The sequence below is a fragment of the Osmerus eperlanus genome, chromosome 14 (assembly GCF_963692335.1).
Source record: "Osmerus eperlanus chromosome 14, fOsmEpe2.1, whole genome shotgun sequence".
NCBI lineage: Eukaryota > Metazoa > Chordata > Actinopteri > Osmeriformes > Osmeridae > Osmerus > Osmerus eperlanus.
This window is the reverse complement of record NC_085031.1, coordinates 14,864,872-14,885,778: the sequence shown is the minus strand read 5'-3', so window position 1 is coordinate 14,885,778 and position 20,907 is coordinate 14,864,872. Positions and strand designations below refer to the sequence as shown.

Below are 20,907 nucleotides of genomic sequence, written 5' to 3'. Positions count from 1 at the left end.
CTTCAGTTTTGAGACTTAAAGTTGAGGAGACGTCCACAAGAGCAGAGCTGTTCTGGCAACCAGGCCTACATTTATAAAAAAATCTTCACTTCATGAATGGGTCTGACTGAAGCTGTGACTGAACAGTTATTTACCAACTAAACATCTTCAGACCAGGGTGTTGAACTGGACCATGCTTGAAGTTGAAGGCGGATGTATCCAAACACAAGAAAATCGAACAAAAAGTTTCATGGTGGTCTATTCCTCCCCTGGCACACGCCATCTCTGCATGGCCTTTCATTTGAAATTCAGAACTTTCCGGAGGCTTTTGTTTCCGTAGAAACCCCCTCAGACCCAGCTCTGCTCAGCATGTTGCATGTCACTGCTGAGGTATTGTGGCTGATGTAGTAGTCAACAGCTGCTCTCAGTCTCACACGTCTCAACTCTGACCCCCCCCCCCCCCCCGGACACTCTCTCATCACCATACAGACGTGCACACACGTACTATACACACTCACATGCGCGCACACCCGTCACAATGCCAGACACACACGGGCCACATCACCACACACAGACATTCACAGACACACATGCACACACACATATAATGTACATACTCATATCCACACACACATACATGAGCACATGCACACACACAAACACACGCCATTCAGCCCATACCCCCCCCCCCCCATCTGACCTCCACATCAGCTGCCTTTGCTGAGCTTCCAGACCCAGCTCCTGCAACTAGAGTCAGTACCCCAGCTAAACCCAGCCACCCCAGCCCCCCAGCTCTATAGCCCCCCGCCCCCTCCCCCTCCCTCCCCTCCCCAGCTAGACCCAGACCCCTCCAACCATGGTGTGTTTAATTAGAGCCTGAGTGCAGAGTGGGTCAGCGTGCAGCCTGTTCCTTTGTTCCCCATCAGACAGTGAGTGGCTGTGGACCACAAGCCCACTCAAACCCCCTTACGACCTCCACAACCCTGCACACCCTCCTTCCTAAGTCTGCCCGGCAACCGGCCCACAAAGTCCCTCACTCCATCTGCTGCCCCGCATAATAAGGGGAAGGAGAGAGGGAGGAGGAGGAGAGAGGAAGGAGGAGGAAAGAGGGAGGAGGAGAAGAGAGGGAGGAGGAGGACGGAGGGGGAGGAGGAGGATAGAGGGAGCAGGAGAGGCCTGTGCCTGGCACAAGCCAGCTCTCATTCATCCATTCAAGCCCCTAGGGTTTCACTGATCCCCATTCAGAGGTGGTACAATGGGAGCATGCAGGAGCTGGGTGCTGGGGTTGACCAGGAGGGAGGGATGTGAGACAGGCAGACAGACAGACAGACAGACAGGCTGACAGACAGACAGACAGACACAGGCAGACAGACAGACAGACAGACAGACAGACAGACAGACAGACAGGCAGACAGGCAGACAGGCAGACAGGCAGACAGGCAGGAGCAGTGTGCTGAGTAACACCCAGGAGGCTTCACTAGATATGATGCACCAGAGCACCAGAGCAGGGCTTCATCTCTACAGGCGGTACAGCTGCTCAGATAAGCAACGTGTCCATACAGGAGTGTTTCTGTCTGTGTGTGTGTGTACAGGAGTGTGTCTGTGTGTGTTTGTATATCTGCATGCTTGTGCGTATACGTGAAGGTGTGTGTGCCTGTACAAGTAGTCAAATGTGTCTTAGTGTCCGTAAGAAAGGGGTATAGGTGAGAGGGGTGATGCCTTTAGTGGCCTGGGTCACAATATTTCATTATCTATGCCCCTCCTTGGCCCTTGTCTCAACCCATTTTACAAGAGCTCTGTTCCAGCCACATGGCCCTGCTCAAGTGTCTATTCAGAACCCCTCCCACTCCCCCTCAACTGGGGGTAGCTGGGGGTCCCTGGAGAAACAGCAGATGGTGCTAAGAGGAGGACATGGTTGTGTGTGTGTGTGTGTGTGTTGAGGGGTGCATGATTGGAGCCCTGTTGCCCAGGCTACAGCCATCGGAATCCCTGCCAGCCAAGCCCAGCGCTGACCGGTTCTTGGACCGCAGCCGTTGCCATGGGGAAGATAATTAAAGGATTTAATTTGTCCAATTAAACAGCGAACGAGCGTCTAATTTCCTCTTCAGACAGTAAACAGGTGTGTCTCCATTGTTGACATTCACACAGTGTTCATGTCGGTTGGCAGTAGTTGCTACAGCTTCACTGCCACCACAGCTACATGCGAGCAGCCTGCTCAATAATGTGTGTGTGTGTCATAGGGGGTGCTGTCCTCTAGTCTAGCCAGACTATGCTAATATCTCTCATTAGCATCAACCTGCTGTTGGGCTCTATTAGGTTGAGGCTCACAGTCAAGACCCTAACTGATAACAAAATATGTAGATACACACAAACACACACACACACAGAGACACACACACACACACACAGACACACAGAGACACACAGACACACACACACAGAGACACACAGAGACACACACACACACACACACACACAGACACACACAGAGACACACAGACACACAGAGACACACAGACACACACACACAGAGACACACACAGACATACAGACACACACACACACACACAGAGACACACACAGAGACACACACACACACACACACAGAGACACACACAGAGACACACAGACACACAGAGACACACAGACACACACACACAGAGACACACACAGACACACAGACACACACACACACACAGAGACACACACACAGAGACACACACACACAGACACACACAGACACACAGACACACAGAGACCCACAGAGACACACACACTCCCTGCTCCGCCCCTTCTCCATCATCAGCTGCTCTGCTATGATGCTAATCCTCAATGATGATGTTATCAGTTCAGTCACCAGACCAGGATCCACATGACCGCTGACAGAGTTTAGATCTGGTGTCATTCCTCTGTATACACACACACACATAGACACATATAAACACAACAGCGATGGAAGGGATTTAACGCCTCATTTAGAACCCTGCCCGTCTGATCCTTCTGCTGTACTTTTTACATTTAGTTGCTTTTTGTACGTCCCTTTCGGATAAAAACGTCTGCCAAATGATTAAAAGATTATGTATGTGTTATCTGAAGTTTCCAGGGTTCTCTGCAATCCTGCATGTCTGCAGGGCCCTGTGTGTGTGTGTGTGTGTGTGTGTGTGTGTGTGTGTGTGTGTAAGGTTGGATACTCACACGATCACGCTCAGCTGAGAGGAGGAGACTCTCAGTCAGGGTGAGAGCGTCTTGTTGTTACGTTATTCATTCATCAGACGCTTTGATCCAAAGCTCCGTACAGCACCGGGGGGGTGGGTCATTTGAACCTGTGCAGTGAGCATGTTTAGTAGCGCGTGTGTTCATGACGAGGGTGTGTTGACGCCTGTATTTTGCAGACTGCCAGGCTCTGTCGCGAGTGGTTGTGTTACCGTGGAGACGGGTGTTGACACATGCTGCAAACTGTTTCCAAAACATGCCTTTCAACCTGACAAAGAGGCCCACACACCCACACACACACAGCGCCCACACACACACACAGCGCCCACACACACATACAGCACCCACACACACATACAGCACCCACATATACACACGCACACACAGCGCCCACACACACACACAGCGCCCACACACACACACAGCGCCCAGACACACACACACAGCGCCCACACACACACACAGCGCCCACACACACACACACAGCGCCCACACACACACACAGCGCCCACACACACACACAGCGCCCACACACACACACACACACACAGCGCCCACACACACACAGAACCCACACAAACACACACCCACAGCGCCCACACACACACACAGCGCCCACACACACACACAGCGCCCATACACACACACACAGCGCCCACACACACACACACATTAGTGCATGTGTGTGTCTAGTTAAAGAAGGGATGGGTGTGTTTGTAGAGGTGTTCGTGTATGTGGGGTTACATGTGTATGTGTGTGTAGGGGTGTGTGTGTGTGTGTGTGTGTAGGGGTGTGTTGAGGCCATAGAGGCTAAGCTTGTCAGCTGAGCTTGTCACTGAGTGCGTCTGTGTCAGCAGGCTAGACCAGGGCCCTGAGGGGCCCATGAGAGGCCCTTGTCTGGAAGGACTGCACGTGTGTGCATGAGTGTGTTTTTGTGGTTCTGTGAGTTTGTGTGCATGTGTGTGTATGCGAGCGAGTGTCTGTGTGCATGTGTGTGTGTGTGGATGCATGTGAGTGAAAGTATGGGTGCATAGGTGTGTGTGTGCACATATATGCGTGTGGATGAGAGTGTGAGTGGCAGTGCTCATGTGACTGTGTGTTCAGGAGTCCAACAGCAGTTCAGATGGCTCAATGTGCTCGTGTGGACACAGTTCCCCTCCCCTCCCCCAAAACAAAAGTCAGACAAAAGCAGCAGCCAGCACTTACACCCTCGTCCCTGAGCGAGAGAGGGTGGGGCTGGGGGGGTATAGGAGTGGCACCGTACAAAGGTGCACCCTGGCCCCCCCCCCCCCCCACCCCCCCTCCTTTATTGAGGCCCTGAAAGAAAGGCCCAGCCCAGAGCAGCTGGCTGGGCTGGGAGACATTTGAGACGATCCTTTTCACTAACACAAAGTCTAGAGCAGGGAGTGTGTGTGTGGGTGTGTGGGTGTGGGTGTGGGTGTGGGGGGGGGGGGGGGGGTAGGAGGGCGGTTAGGGGTAGATGAGGGCAGGGTGAGGTTGTATGAAGAGGATGATGGAGGGGGGGCAGGGGGGATGGGAGGGGGCTGTGTACAAAACGAAAGGCACACTTTGCTAGGACGACATTGACCAGGCAGGGGTCCATCAGCTGGAGAGGGAAAGAGAGAGAGAGAGAGAGAGAGAGAGAGAGAGAGAGAGAGAGAGAGAGAGAGAGAGAGAGAGAGAGAGAGAGAGAGAGAGAGAGAGAGAGAGAGGAGAGTGGGGAGAGAGAGATGAGAGAGAGAGAGAGAGAGAGAGAGAGAGAGAGGGAATGGAGGGGATATAGAGAGAGAGAGTGACAGGCTTTAACGTGACTATAACCCTGTAAAATCCACTTACCTCCAACATAGATATGCATAGTAATGGAAGGTTTCACACACTGTAGATTACGTTTGAGAAAGTTTATATGTTCTTTATCCAGGAGTGAACTTTTAACACATCTGACAACGTGTTTTGACACGTTATTGAAAGAAAGCTCATTGTTCAGCTGCAGCACACCTGCTGCTTGTCTTGGCTGGTGCAGCCCAACGCTGTCATAGTGTGTCTGCCATCTAGTGGTAAGGACTTGTTACTGCAGTTTGTAAGCCGACGGGTTTTCCATTCACTGTTGATAAAAGAACAGCCCTATCTTGTGGTCATGTATGGAACACACACTCTGGGTGAGTGTAATGTCTTTTCAATAGCTTTACTTAACACCGTTCGCAGAACATTACTTTTACAATAGAATAAAAAAAGGAATGATCTAAGAAGATGTGGATAGTAGCCTGGTAGCTAAGAAATGGTTACTTTGCTCTGTGCCTGGTAAATACAGATTAATTGACTTCACATTCTGTTTCAACGATGCACTTCAGATCCTTGATTTTCTGCAGGACTTAGGGTTAGACATGCACTAATTTCTGTGTCGCTTTGGATAAAAGCTGTGATCAAATGTAACATTTAAATGTCACCATACTGTCACTGTGTCAGAAGAGAGAGGACAGAAGCTTGGACAACAAGTTCAAGTTTCAAGCTTCCATATATAATATATATATATATTTTTAAATAAAAAATAATGGAAGAATATTGAAGATTGAAAAGCCGTAGAAAAACACAGGAAGAGGAGAAGCTCTGTGTCTCCAAGCAACAACCCGTCAGTGACGTCCGTCATGCTTGCTGCATGCTGGACAGGAAATGTCCGAACGTGAGACTTCCTGTGTCTGTGCCGGACCACCAGAGAGAGGGACAGACGTAGGCTTCATGGCTCTGCTCACTGGGACCTGCTGTTTACACAGACAACCGTGTGTCTCCTGTTCTGGGAGGCTGCGTGTTGTTAGAATGTACTCATGTTCTGCTCTGTGAGAATGTACTGCTGTTTGAGAGATGTGAGAGAGTGTGTGTGACTGTGTGTGTGTCCAACTGTGAGTGTGTTACACTGTGAGAGTTTGTGTGACTATGAATGTGGAAGTGTATGAGAAGGTACCAGTGAGAGTCTATGAGTTTGTGTGAGTGTGTGATTGTGGAGTGATTCGCTGGCGTGGGTGGCCTGTATACATAGCTGAGGAGTGAGTTTAACTGGTCTACACCGGCTGCATCAGCACTGGGGGCTAATTGGAGGACTCCCTTGCAAACAAGATGGTTCATCTCAAAGGGTGTATCCAAGCAAAGAAACTTGTTTCGTCATATTGTCATTGGCTTTGAAGGCTTGATTTTCAAACTTCCCAACAGTTCAGACAAAATTGGATTTAAAAGACATGAGCCATAACATATATCAGACGAAACTCTAGTGCTCTTCAAACTCACTCACAGGAGGAACAGGAGGAAGCTGTGCTTGTGTGTGTGTGTTTGTAAGTTGTATTTGTGCATTTGTGTGTGTGTGTGTGAGTGTCAGAGACTGTAATATTTAACTCAGTAAACGATCCTCTGTCAGCGGTCATATTCCATCACATCTCAGCCGACTGTCGTCAGCTTGTCCCAGAGCTCCGCAAACCCACGCATGACCAAACAAATTAGCCTTTATGCTAATTCCTCATGACTCAATTATGGCAAATGTCTTGTTTGACAGACACACGTAATTACAGTCATAACATTGCCTCAGAAATTAGAAGCTAATCATTCTGTAATGGATATAAAGCCTTGTCTTGCCCCAGATGAAAACAGCATGACTGCTATATAAAACTTTGATGTGTCTGTAGGGCTGAGCGGGGCATGGCCCAGAGCCATGAGTGGTCAGGGCTGAAATCAAACTGATGATGTCATGCGTCCAGGAAGCAGAGGAGGGCAGGTTACCACAGCGACCTCAGGCGAATATTCCGTTCAGTTACAAAACAATCAAACAGACCCTGACTCACCAGAATGGCTATAGTTATTTGTTGAAGCTGAAATTCATTACAATGTTTTGTTTTGTGGTTACGTTTGTTTCATTGTTCTCGGACACTCAAATATGAGAAGAACAGTTCTTATATTCTCTAGAAAGAAAAACATTGTCAATTCCAAACCTATACAGTTACAGAGTGTACTGTAGTCTTGAGAAGCTATCGCCAAGAGAAAGACCCAGAGGTTTGAGAAAGTGTTTCCCTCAATGCTCTGGCACTGCATCACTTCTCCAGCATTGTTCTATCAACAGTCCCAGCTCGGGGAACTGGAACTATGATGAATGTATTCCAAACAAATGCAGAGCAGGGCGCATATTTTATACTGCTCAGATGAATGATCCAGCAGTGTTGTTGTAGATTCTGAACTGGAGAGGAGGTTGTCGCTGGCAGAGAGCGAGGCGGTTCGAGGCTGGTGTTTTCACAGCTGCGGTTGGTCATAAATTAATCCAGCAGACACACAACTACATATTAGCTTATAGTCTCTCATCACTTTACAAGGTAGACACCTCTCCTGCTGTTTGAAACCACGAGGCTTTCTCTCTGCGTCTCTCTGTCTCTGTCTCTGTCTCTTTCCCTTTCCTCTCTCTCTCTCTCTCTCTCTCTCTCTCTCTCTCCTCTCTCTCTCTCTCTCTCTCTCTCTCTCTCTCTCTCTCTCTCTCTCTCTCTCTCTCTCTCTCTCTCTCTCTCTCTCTCTCTCTCTCTCTCTCTCTCTCTCTCTCTCTCTCTACATATAAATCCATACAAGCACGTGTGTGTTTGTGTCTTTGGCACAATATGGTCGAAGCTTTCCCGGCTGAGAGGACGTCTCACCATCCATAATGTGTCACCCAACATCAGCTACTTTCGTAGCCATGAATCCAGCAGGTGTGTGGAACCTGCCGCAGCTGCTGTGGTGCACGGAGCCAGTAATGGCTCTCTGTCTGCCTAATGATTCCTCCGTCTCTCCCTGAACAGGGGATGAATCAGCGCTCCTCTCCCCTGTGCCTCGCCGCCGCTCCCTGATAACTCTGCCCAATTAGATCACACAGGCTCCACACTCTCCTGCTCGCCTCCAAAGGTGACAAATATGACAATTACCCAGAAGGCCGGGGACCGCCGCTCAACGCTTATTACTGAATCCATCATGACAGGAGACACAACGCGAAGAGAGGGGGGGGGGGGGGGGGGGGAGAGAGAGGGAAAGAGGGGGAGGGAGAGAGAAAGAGGGGGAGGGATGGAGGGAGAGAGAGAGACAGAGAGAGAGAGAGAGAGAGACAGAGAGAGAGAGAGAGAGAGAGAGAGAGAGAGAGAGAGAGAGAGAGAGAGAGAGAGAGAGAGAGAGAGGAGAGAGAGAGAGAGAGAGAGAGAGAGAGAGAGAGAGAGAAGGTGGAGGGGTATGCCACTGGGTTCCAGCAACAGTTCTGGATCAGCATCATGAGAGTTAGATCTGAATGGGTGCATTTGATTCGATGCTTCCCCCTGTGACCGGGTTCCCACCAGCATGGCGAGTATGAGGAGTTGACCTGTGCTCTCCTGTCCCTGTGCGGTTCCTGTGTCTGTTTGGCAGCAGGATGGCAGGCAGCGGGAGCAGACCTGTGACCTGAGCCCTGCTCCTTTAGAACCTGGACCTCTCCAGTAATGAGAGATAGATCGTTTGTTATCCCAGGGGGGGAATTGGTTAGCAGCACAATCAGCAGAAAGGCCTTTCGTCACATCAGCAATACACATGCACATACACATGCACATACCGCACAGTTTGTGACATATTTGGCTGTCCAGACCAGCTGGACATCCTGTGAAGTAACATGTGCACTAGTGCACTGATACTCCTGTTTAATAATCTAATGGATTGTGCGACAAATATGAATTTGGATTTTAATTTAGATCGTTAATCGCTAATTAAAAGGGGCTTCACTTCCACTTCAACAGATAAATTAACTAAAATGGTTGTAAATTACTTTAGATTTGTGTTTACATTTAACATTTAACATAGTGTGCATGCATATTTGTGCATATGCATGTGTCTGTGCATGTGTGTGTGTGTTTGCATGTGAGAGTGTGTGCATGTTTGCATGTGTGTGTATGCGTGTACTCTCATGACTGTGTGTGTGTTTGGCAGCCTGCTATCTCAGGTTCCCTGCAGGCTGTGTGTAATAAGGATTAATGAGGGAAGCGGATGTGTGTGACTCTCAGAGGTTAAGAGACTACAGCAGGCACGGCCAACGTTAACCCAGCTCCGTCTCCCCCAACCCCTGACCTCTGACCTCTCGTCTAATCTAACCTGTCAATCAAGCCCACGGATGGACTCCCTGCCTGCTGCGACCAACCAAGTTCTTTGAACAGGGATCATTACAGGCGCTTCACGTGGAGCTGAGACTGAGGAGAGCGAATGAATCATCTCTGTGTGGTTTAAATATCTGCTCACAGCTCAGCTGCCACTGAGCTGTACCCATACTCTACGAGTCTTCCCGCAGTCATCTCCATATGGCTTGCAAATCTGTTTACAGTCATCTCCATGAGCTATACATATCTATTCAGAGTCACCTACCAGTGAATCTGGGTAGTAATAACAGTGTAACAGGAGTCAGGTGGCTGAGCGGTTAGGGAATCGGGCTAGTTTGCTGGCTAGCAGAAGGTTGCCAGTTCAATTCCTGGCCGTGTCAAATGATGTTGTGTCCTTCGGCAAGGGACTTCACCCTACTTGCCTCAGGGTAATGTCCCTGTACACTGTTATTATGTTGTTACCAGCATGACACTAAAAGAAGTAGTAGTAATGGTACTAATGGAAGTAGTAGTAATTTTTACATAAGTACATGTCAAAGCCCATATTTCTTTCATTTAACTTAAGTAAAAAAGCGTAATCAGTACTTTTACCAGTCTTTTTTAACTTTTGCCATCTCTGAGCATTCCTGGGATGAATGTGAGTTACAGTAATGAGTAAAGATGCTAATTTATCTCCAGGTCCATGTGATTCATTCTTCCAGCCGTCGTGGCTGCATGAGCCTGTCCAGAGACGTCGATGGATGCGTGCGTATATTGTGCCTAATGCTTAAAACGTATCTTCTGGTTTGATCTCAACTCTGGAGTCCATTTGTCTCAGAGGAGAAAATGAAAACGTCGGGTCTCATTTGCTTCCGCATAAGTCGGTCAGTGTCTTTCTGGAGGTCGTCCGTGAGTCATACTTGAAAGCACAGTAGGAGAGGATGGGTACAGAGACACAAATGAAGGGATCATTCCTGGTCGAGGAACTAAATGTTTGAACTGAACAGTCATTATCGTTGTTTTTGTTCCCACCGTTGTGATGGTCATCACTGCTGAAGTCCTAACTGTTATTATCATCCTCACTGTTATTATCATCCTCACTGCTGAAGTCCTCACTGTTATTATCATCCTCACTGTTATTATCATCCTCACTGCTGAAGTCCTCACTGCTATTATCATCCTCACTGTTATTATCATCCTCACTGCTATTATCATCCTCACTGCTATTATCATCCTCACTGTTATTATCATCCTCACTGCTATTATCATCCTCACTGTTATTATCATCCTCACTGCTATTATCATCCTCACTGTTATTATCATCCTCACTGTTATTATCATCCTCACTGCTATTATCATCCTCACTGTTATTATCATCCTCACTGCTATTATCATCCTCACTGCTATTATCATCCTCACTGCTATATCATCCTCACTGCTATTATCATCCTCACTATTATTATCATCCTCACTGCTATTATCATCCTCACTATTATTATCATCCTCCCTGTTGTCATTATCATTGCCATCATCACCACCATCATCACCACCACCATCATCATCATCATCACCACCACCAACATTGTCATCGTCCTCATCATAATAATCTTTACCACCACCTCCTCCGCCGTCATCATCATGTTCATCGTCATCATCTTCTGCTAACTGCAGATCCCAGGGCTGCACAGCGACAGAGCGGCATGGGCACATGATGAAACAGGAGTCAAAACGAGCCACCATCCCCACATGAGTGATCCTAAAGCCGATGCAAATGTTTGTGTCTGGCAGACGATTTGTTATGAAGATTTATTTGTCTGGTTCTCGTGGGTTCCCAGAGCTTGTTGCAGATATGCTCTCTCTCTCTCTCTCTCTCTCTCTCTCTCTCTCTCTCTCTCTCTCTCTCTCTCTCTCTCTCTCTCTCTCTCTCTCTCTCTCTCTCTCTCTCTCTCTCTCTCTCTCTCTCTCCCTCCCTCTCTCTCTCTCTCTCTCTCTCTCTCTCTCTATGCCGCTCTGGGTTCCAATGCTTCATATTTCAGCACTTTGTCCAAGCTTGGGTACACCATGAAGAACTCAACCTCTGCATGTCGCCAAGGCTGTAAAGCTCTTTCTAACTCCAGTCTCTGCCGGCCGCCGGAGGTTGTTCCCTGGCTCTCAGCGGCCCTAAGGGACTACAATGATTTCATTGTTGAGTGAATTCCTTATATTTCTGCAAATATAGCCATTTTAACACCGTATTCTAAGTTAATGTAAACCTACAGAATCGGCACCCTGTAACATACCAGACTGTTATATATGTTTGTGCAAGGTATATCGTTTTACGTTCGTTTTTTAACCAGACGTCTCTGGATTGTTCATAAGCTTTTATGTTGGTTTATTATGTCTGGGGTCTAACTCAAAACATACTTCTTCATCAGCGGACACAGTGGAGTAGACTTCACATGGACGTTATTAGACCCCCCCTATCCCCCATCCCCACCCCCCCAGGAGAACTACCTGTGGAGTGTCTTCTCCCAGTTCTGGGAGTAACCCAGGGAAGCAGTGTCCCATTCCGGGCTGGTCCTTGATATTCTTAGACTCTGATTTAGTTTTAGACTTGTAGATTTTTCTTTGTTTTCCAGGATTTTCCCCAGAAACATTCCTTGATTTTGCGCTGTGCTTTTTACACGCCATATTTGTACGTCGCTTTAGATAAAAGCTAAATGAATAAAATGTGATCTGTCCGTGCTGGTCAGAGAGAGGTTCCCAGGCAGGATGAATCTTGGGGTAATGGATAAATAACGGTCGGGATCAGAGCAAACGTGGTTTGAGTTAGAGCCCAGCAGGAAGTGAGGACATAGATACCACAGAGGAAACACGATAAGACCAGTAATAACATTTACTGGGAAGACGGCGATGCTCTGTGCACGGCCACGCCCTCCTTCATTTCATTTATAGAGGAGATGAGGAGTCTGTTTCAAGGTGGATGATGAAAGCAGCTCCGCAGTGGAGACGACTTCGAAGCCCCGGCTTGTCAGTTGGGAAATCGCTTAAATGTTGCTGAGGTGAGGAACGGTGGAACACGGGGTAACCATGGTAACGGGTTGTTTCCAGAACACTGTGGCTGTCGGTTCGTTACAACTCCCCTTTCCCTGCACCCTGCCCTCCTCCTCACACACCCCGACACACAGATAAACTAAAATCTAATTTCCCTTGAGTTGCTTTTTTTTATGTCACAATGAGCTGCATAGAGGCCCACAGATCAGCAGCGATAACCTACCTAAACATTCAGTGAAGACAAGGAAAAACTCCCCAAATCTTCTCACCCCCCCACCCCCAAGAACCGCCCTCTCCCATACCTTCCTGCCCTCACCACCCCGAGCCCCCAGGACCCAGAGCTCCAGACACCAGAGGGCTGCCCTGTCAGGACCCGTTGCCATGACCCCCATCGGCGCTCACTTCCTGCTTCACATTTTCCCACAACACATGACCCCGTTACCCCACCGTCACGGCCTCGGTGGCCATCTTGTAAGCGTCCGCTCACACCACCTCGACTTCATCTAAACCTAACAACAGTTCAAAGGTCAAAGTCATTTTCACAATTTCCTCTAAGTGGCATTTTCCCAAAATAAACACTTTCAACACCCCTCTGATGACGGACGGACGGAGAGAGTTCTGAAAAAACACAAATGCAAATGGATCCATGGCCTTGAGAGAAAACTAATTTGTAGATGAGTATCGAGTGTTGAAGTGTAAACAAGACAGAGATTACAGGTGAAGTGTGTGTTTATAGGTCATGTCGTGTGTTACACTGACTGACAACCTTGTCAAATAAACATCAGGTCTAAGTGTTGCTGTAGCTGCCCCTGCTTCCTCCTAGCTGGGCCCTGAAACCAAACATGCCACAGACATATGCTTTATGGCACCACAACCCACCTCCTCACTGAACTGGGTGTGAAAGTGCTCAACTGCATTTTAATGACCTCGCAGGATAAACATTTTCTGAAAGGAAGGCGGTATTAGAACTCTCGTTTTAATGAGGCATCATGTAAGTTTAGGGCAGGAGGTGAGAGACAGAGTCTCAGGGGAGGTGAGATCTGTGTACTCCTCCTGGGCCTTTACAAAGCTCCATAAATCTGGACTTGAATTTACAACAAAGACCCTGATGACTTGTATCCATGCACGTTTATAACCACGACTCTGAAGACTTCCGGGTGATGCATGTTCTCTCTCTCTGTGAACGTGTGCCCACGGCTGCCTACCTGCTCCATCCAAATCACGGTTATGGAAACCCTACCGCACATGACCGCTGAGCAGTAGGAATAGATACTTGTTGAGTGCTTATCAAACGATTTTGGGGTTCTGTGTTTTTGTGACAAAACCTCTCATTCACTTCAGCTGTACTTATTGAACCAAGGCTTGTGAACATTAGGGCTTTTTGTTATTAATATACGAGCACAAGGCTGTTTTTTATATGCTGCCGTCATGAGACTGAGAGCCAGAGTATCTTGGACTGGCCTGACATTGTTGTTGGCAGGAGAGAGGTACAGTACATTCCCCACTTCACCAACCCTGAGCCTATATTTAACCAGCACCACAGTGGTAATGGAATGATAAATGGACTTAGCAAGGACTAATTTCACAGAACAGGAAATCGCAGGAGAAAACCGTAGAGGCTGTAATTACCCTCAGGGAGAGATCACTCACAAACTATAGGACAGGAAACGGACAGTACATGATTCATGGAAAACAACATGTCTAGTTATACAAGCCTGGGTTTCACAATAAGTTTTCGCTGTGGGACAGATACTGGGTCAATACCTAAGAATGCCTCTTGCTAAATTTATTTTTTATGTGAGCTGAAGTCTGTTTTAGTGTCACACAGTTTCGTTCTCATGGGGCATGACAAATGTATCTATTGAATCATGTTCCAGAGCAGGATTGTCCAACTTATTTTGTGCCACACAGAACAAAATGAAAAACCCAGGAATTTTTGGAGCAGCGACATCAAAGCACAACGCAGCGTTTACAGGGATAGAAGCGACGAAACGCCGACGTGACGTCTGAAATGTGGCTCGTAAAATAAATACAAACTGTTCCTTGACTCTGACGATAAAAAACTGCAGAACTCTGATCAATTCTGATCCTCGATCTCCCGCTGTATGTTCTACATGCACTATTTGTACATCGTTTTAGTGACAACGTCTGCTAAATAAATCTAATGAAATGAAAATGAAGATAAAGGTGCAACTCCTAAGTTGGTCAGTAGAGGGTGCTCCTCTTTGCTGAATGGTGACAAAAACTTCAGTTACTGTTAACAGACCTGCAACACTGCCAATGTTACAATGTGGTGGTAACTTGAACCAGTGGTGAAAAAGCAAAAAGTACCCACTTACTGTAATATAAATCAGTATGTACACCTGTGTGTGTGTGTGTATGTCTGTCTGTATGTGAGCATGTGTTAGTGCGGGTCTGTGCGTGTGTGTGTCTGTATGTGTGTGCGTGTGTGTGTGTGTTAGCAATGCAAGCTGTTAGGTTGGTGTTTGGCCTTTGACACTATGAAGTAAATATGAAAATAAGGTTTCACACAGGAAATCCCTAATTAGGCCGTCACTCTAAACTTGCCATCTCTTCTCTCCTTGTGTTTGGTCCCTGACAGACTCGGTCACCAGTGTCAGATTTAATCTGTTACAGGGGTCGACTGGCCCCTGGGGTGTGTGAGAGAAGCCCATCATTTTGGAAGCACTACTGTGTGTGCGTTGTGTGTGTGTGTGTGTGTAGGGGAATGGTGGTGGGTTTCAGTGTGTGTGTATGTGTGGGGGGGGGGACTGTAGGAGTGTGTGCATATGTGTGTGTGAGAAGGGAGGTGTAGGTATGTATGGGGGGGGGGTATAGGTGGGTTGTGTGTGCTTGTGTCAGTGTGGGTGGAGGTGCGTGCGTGTGTGTGCGTGTGGGAGTGTGTGTGTGTGTGTGTGTGTGATGGATGGATGGAGCACACAGAGTGAGAGATGGAGGCTGGGAGAAGGAAACACCCCAGTAAATTCAATAAAACACCTCAGATACACACAGCCCCCCCCTCCCCTCCTCCCCCCACCTTCCACCACCTCACTCCTTCTTCCAGAAAAAATACGAGTTTGTCTAAATCTGCCATCCTGTGCATTACCATTCTATATAATTGTCTCATCCTTCCTGTTCTGTTGTTACACAGTCTGAATCCAATTACAGGTGTCCCTATCAGTCACGCTCACAGACAGGCACAATGATTTAGGGGATCTGTAGAATTGATTAGTTGTTTGCCGTGAGATCACATTGATTATCAATGAGGAGTCAGAGCGACAGTATCCATCACTCTCTCCTAAATGAGGCTCCTCATGTGTACTTCCTCTACGGAGGGGCATTCTAAACCTTAGAGGTACACTGCAAGGGAAATCAGGTTTTATATACCGGCGCACGGTATTGTCAATTTCCTCCTTCCGGGGTTCTACAAGTGGAGGGTGGAGGAGAGAGTGGGGGGGGGGGGGGCAAGGTGGGAGGGTGTGTGTGTATGTCTGTGTGTGTGGGGGGGGGAGGAGGGGGAGGGCGGGCGGTTGAGTCGAGGTGGATGTCGGGGTGAAATAGTGTGGGATAACATTATACACATAGAAAACCACCCCCTTGCTCCGACGAACAGATGCCCAGAGACTGAGAAGTGCCCCGGGGTGATGGAGGTGGGATGAAGGGGGTGATGGGGGTGACAGGGGCCTGGGGCCATGGCCAGGGCCACAGCTCCCCTGGTGGGGTCATACAGGTCGGGGCAGCCGGGCTAAGTAGGGGGACCAGAAGAATGGTCTCTGACAGGTCCCACGATGCCTGGAGAGGGTGATGAGGTGGAGGTGAGGGCCCACAGAGAAGCAAAACCATTCCGCCACAACATTCATCTGATAGGTCATGTTCAACAACATAGTATTCATATGATAGGTTGTGTTCAGTATTATATTATTCATCTGTTAGATTATATTCGAAATCACAATGGTCATCTGATGTAGGTTATTGGTCGTCCCTGTAGAGTGAAAGAATATGTTCCCTTTGTAGCTTATTGTTATATTCTTTTACATACGGTGAGTTTTCAAATAAGGGAGTCAGATGGCTGAGTGGTGAGGGAGTCGGGCTAGTAATCTGAAGGTTGCCAGTTCGATTCCCAGCCGTGCCAAATGACATTGTGTCCTTGGGCAAGGCACTTCACCCTACTTGCTTAGGGGGGAATGTCCCTGTACTTACTGTAAGTCGCTCTGGATAAGAGCGTCTGCTAAATGACTAAATGTAAATGGTAAATGTAAGGTGAATCGGTGAAATAAGATGACATATTCATTCAGGTATTTAACCTTTATCTCAGCAGGCAGCTTAATTAAGAACATATTTTCATTAACAATAACAGCCTGGCAGGAGACGACCTCCCCTGTCGAGAGGAATAGCTCAAGGCCTAGCGCTCTCGCCGTAGAGAGGGAGGAATATCGCTCTCGCTGCGATTTCCAAACGATAAACAGAGAGAGAGAGAGAAAGGACAAGACTAGCTGTGCACATTGTTTGGGGACCTCAGGACGATGCATTCTCTCTCTCCACTCCCATGACACGCTACCCTGCAACAAGACCTGATCCGTGCGCATAAATTACCTTGAACTGTTGATAATCAATGTGCGATTGGTTGCGGTGGGAGGCCTAGCAGAGCGAAGCCCGAGGGGTGAAGCATCTTACTTGGGATATTCAATATGCAGCCAGGGCATCCAGACTCGCTGTCCTCGGGGGATCGGTAATCGTCTGGAATAACTTCCAATTAATGAAGCAGATGGTATTTCACCACCAACACCTGGGAGGACCCGACGCTTGGCAGACCCCAAATTAATTTCACTTAGAGTAATATTTCAAAGTGTTTTAGCCCTACATCCCCTGGTCTTGTTTTCATCCACAGGCTGTAGAGAAAAGCTGATAAATGGCCTTCGTCTAACACTGGAAGTCTGAACGGCCTGTTGTTTCAGTTCAGGGCAGCCCTGGTCCGCACAGTAATGCTGTAGAAACACATAACTGTCTGGGAAGCTATCCAAGAGGCACAAGGGCAGAAAAATGAAAATAGCCAAATTCCATGTGACGGGCTCTCCTAAGTTAATATGCGACTCTGGACCCTGCAGAGAGAAGGTGCCAGAGTCGTTGCCCCTGGCCCAATGCAGTCTAGGTAAATTGTGTTAGCTGGGCAAACACAGCGACATGAGGGGATTAGAAAGGAATGCAGGTGGAGTCTGGGCCAGACATGACCTCGACTGGGCTACACTGCTGTCCCCTGTTTTGTCTTTTGCAGAGAGGAAAGAGTACAGATCGAGCTCGCTCCATTTGTGGAGCTACGTAGGTTTTCATAAATACAAAAGGGATATGGATGTGATTAAGAGTCCACTTAGAGGAAGATAATTTGATTGGCTTGGTGCCTGTAAGAAGGCAGGTGGGGCATGTGTGTGCCAGAGTTCTCGTTTCGCCCCCCCTGCACATCGGCAAGGTCGACATGTTATGTCACCGACTGTCAGATGGAGTCAGAGATAGAAGAGACCTCAGGATATTACCCCAGTATGGGTGGTATGTCAGAAACATTACGAGCCACAGAACACAGGCTCCAGAAAAATGAAGGACTGGAGCTTCAAAAAACCCCACAGAGTTGAGGTTAGCTTCTTCACACTGAACCCTGGGAACCCTGCTTAGCAGCACGTCCGTAGCAATTAAAGGTTCCAAGGCTGAGATGCAGGGGGACAGTTTAGGAGGAGACACAGGGAGGGGGGGGGGCTGCAGTGACTTCCCTCTCACTCTAGGGTTTTTCCCAGGAGGATAAAACAGGAAATGGGAGAAGAGGAGGAGGCGGTAGCCGGTGATGAGAACATGAGCCTGCTCCTCTAACATAATTAAACTTCTACTTTGATATAAATATCTGCTCTTATAACGGCCAGGGTCACCCAGCTCTGGTCTGTCAATTTGATTTCCAGCTGCCCTCCTGCAGACAGGAAGAGAACGAGAGGCTGGAAGATGAGAGTTATCAGAGCGAGCTGACATTTCACTGATTGGATCGCATGATAATATCGGAGGGATTAGGCCATTCTCACTACTAAGGAGAAAGAGGAGGAGAAGGAGGAAGAGGAGGAGGAAGAGGGGGAGAAGGAGGAGTGGGAGAAGGAGGATGGTGAGAAGGAGGAGTAGATGGAGAAGAAGGAATGACAGAACTCGAATTGATGGTGGTGCTGGGCCATTCTTCTCAGAGAGGAATAATAGCTCAAGTCAGAACCTTTAATCATCTTAAACGTCTCCAAGGACTAACTGTGTAATTCACACGACTATGAAGTTGATGGAGGTGCCAGACACCAGATCTCCATGACTGCTGCCTATACTGTGAAGAATCTCACCACTAAACCATAACATGACTGCTGCCTATACTGTGAAGATTCTCACCTCTAAACCAGAACATTTCTGTAAAGTAGAAAATGTGTTGGATGTGATGATTTGAGAATGAGACTAGTTTGCGTGACTAGTTTTGAACGTCCACAGTGAGTGTGCTTATTTCTACACACAGTACGACACTGGTGTCATTCCACCACTCTGCAGTATCGCTTCCTCCCTCTTGCACAATCCAGTATTTGAAGTAGGGTTAGTCTAAACTTTAGTCTAAACACTACTGTAGCCAGCTGGGCCACCAACAAGCTATCTGATGGTGTGGGTAGGTGGTATTTAAACTAAGGAGAGAGTTGAACCTGTTCAATTGTGGGATTACCAGAGACAGTTATAAGACCCACCTTCCTGATTCGCCCCCTGAAGAAAAACAAATACCAGTTTTCTGTGAATACGTCACTATTTTAGCCGAAAGGACCCCTGCTTCTTTTGTGGGCGAATCAGGTAGGTGGGACGTCTAGGGTGTTTTGAAGGAACATCGCAGTTCACCTTCCTGTTTATGCTGAAACAGATTCGGTCAATTATTTAATTAGTAGCTTTACCAGCTGAATATGAGTGTGTATCGGAGAGGAACCCTCTGTCCATTAAATCACTATTAGACCTCTAAATGCAGTAGTGAGTCACATGACCCCAGCCCAGTGAGAGATGATTGGCTGTCTCTGATTGTCCTATAATTGATGGTCCTCGGTCTCTGTGCAGTGCTGTTTCTGGGCTGTTGTAGCCGAGGGCTGGAGACCAGTGGAAATATTAGATAAACGAGTGAGTGAGTCATAAGAGGACGTAGAGAGAACCCACATGAAAGGCAAAGAAAACCATCATATTTCCATTAGGTTTAATGCTTTTCCTCAGCCCTGAACACATTGGTGCCATTCATCAGACGATGTGCAAGACTTACGGGGGGAAAGATATGTGCTTCTGTATGTTGTCTTGAATGAATTCACTTGCATCAACTATCTCACGTGAGTAAGCTAGTTTATGTGTCACAAAGCGGCAGCAATCGCAACCTCTCTTTGGAAATGCCCTGGACTGTCAAAAAATACTTGTTTGTTTTTTAACTTGTGTCACTTTGAATGTGACAGTATGTGGATTCTTGCCAACCTTTGTTGTACACACACCTACAAAGCATATTCCTGACAGTACAGTAGAATTCAGTGTTCACTGATGCATTATCTTCATGTAGAGAGAGAGAGAGAGAGAGAGAGAGAGAGAGAGAGAGAGATAGAGAGATAGAGAGAGAGAGAAAAGAACGGACTTCTTCACTCAAGGACAAGGTGTTCGCCAGGGATGCAACTTATCTCCAACGCTCTTCAATATCTACATTGATGAGCTAGCAGTATTGTTGGAACAATCTACAGCCCCTGGCCTCAACCTGAATAAAAGGGAGGTAAAATTCCTACTCTATGCGGATGACCTGGTGCTGTTGTCACCCACAGAGCAGGGCTTACAGCAGCATCTGGATCTGCTAGAGCAATACTGTCAGAACTGGGCCCTGACAGTAAACTTTAAAAAGTCTCAAATAATGATCTTCCAGAAAAAGCCCAGATCTCAGGAAAACAAACATATATTCACTCTAGGAAACACCACACTAGAGCACACCCTGTCCTATAACTACCTGGGGATCAAAATCAGTGCCTCTGGAAACTTTGGACTGGCAGTGAATGCGCTGAAGGAGAAAGCCTCTAGAGCCTTTTTTGCAATTAGAAAAAAATTCCATAAAATAGACATACCAATTAGAATCTGGACTAAAATATTTGATAGCGTAATAGCACCAATAGCTCTATATGGCAGTGAGGTATGGGGTCCACTCAGTCAGCATGACTACACTAGATGGGACAAACATCCAATAGAGGCCCTGCATGCTGAATTCTGTCGAATTATATTGAATATACAAAGGAAAACACCCACCAATGCATGCAGAGCAGAATTAGGCCGATATCCATTAATTATAAACATCAAAAAAAGATCACTAAAATTCTGGATACATCTCAAATTAAGTCCCCAAGATACTCTGCAATTTGAAGCACTGAAAACCCAAGAATTTAACCCCCAAAAGAGTCCTTTCAGTCAGCTGGTCATGAGACTAATTAACCAACGAACACCTAACATTGCCCCATCTCAGACCAGCACTGCTTCACAATCACCAAACAGAGTAAACCAAATTGTCCAACAAACAAAAAAGGCCTATCTGGAACAT

At 47.4% G+C, this 20,907-nt stretch overlaps 1 protein-coding gene across 1 annotated transcript in view; it reads left to right on the top strand.

The window, feature by feature from the left end:
* LOC134033479 (complement component C6-like) overlaps positions 1-20,907 on the top strand; it is a 130,308-nt gene that overhangs the window by 62,065 nt on the left and 47,336 nt on the right. The gene's annotated exons all lie outside the window — the stretch shown is intronic.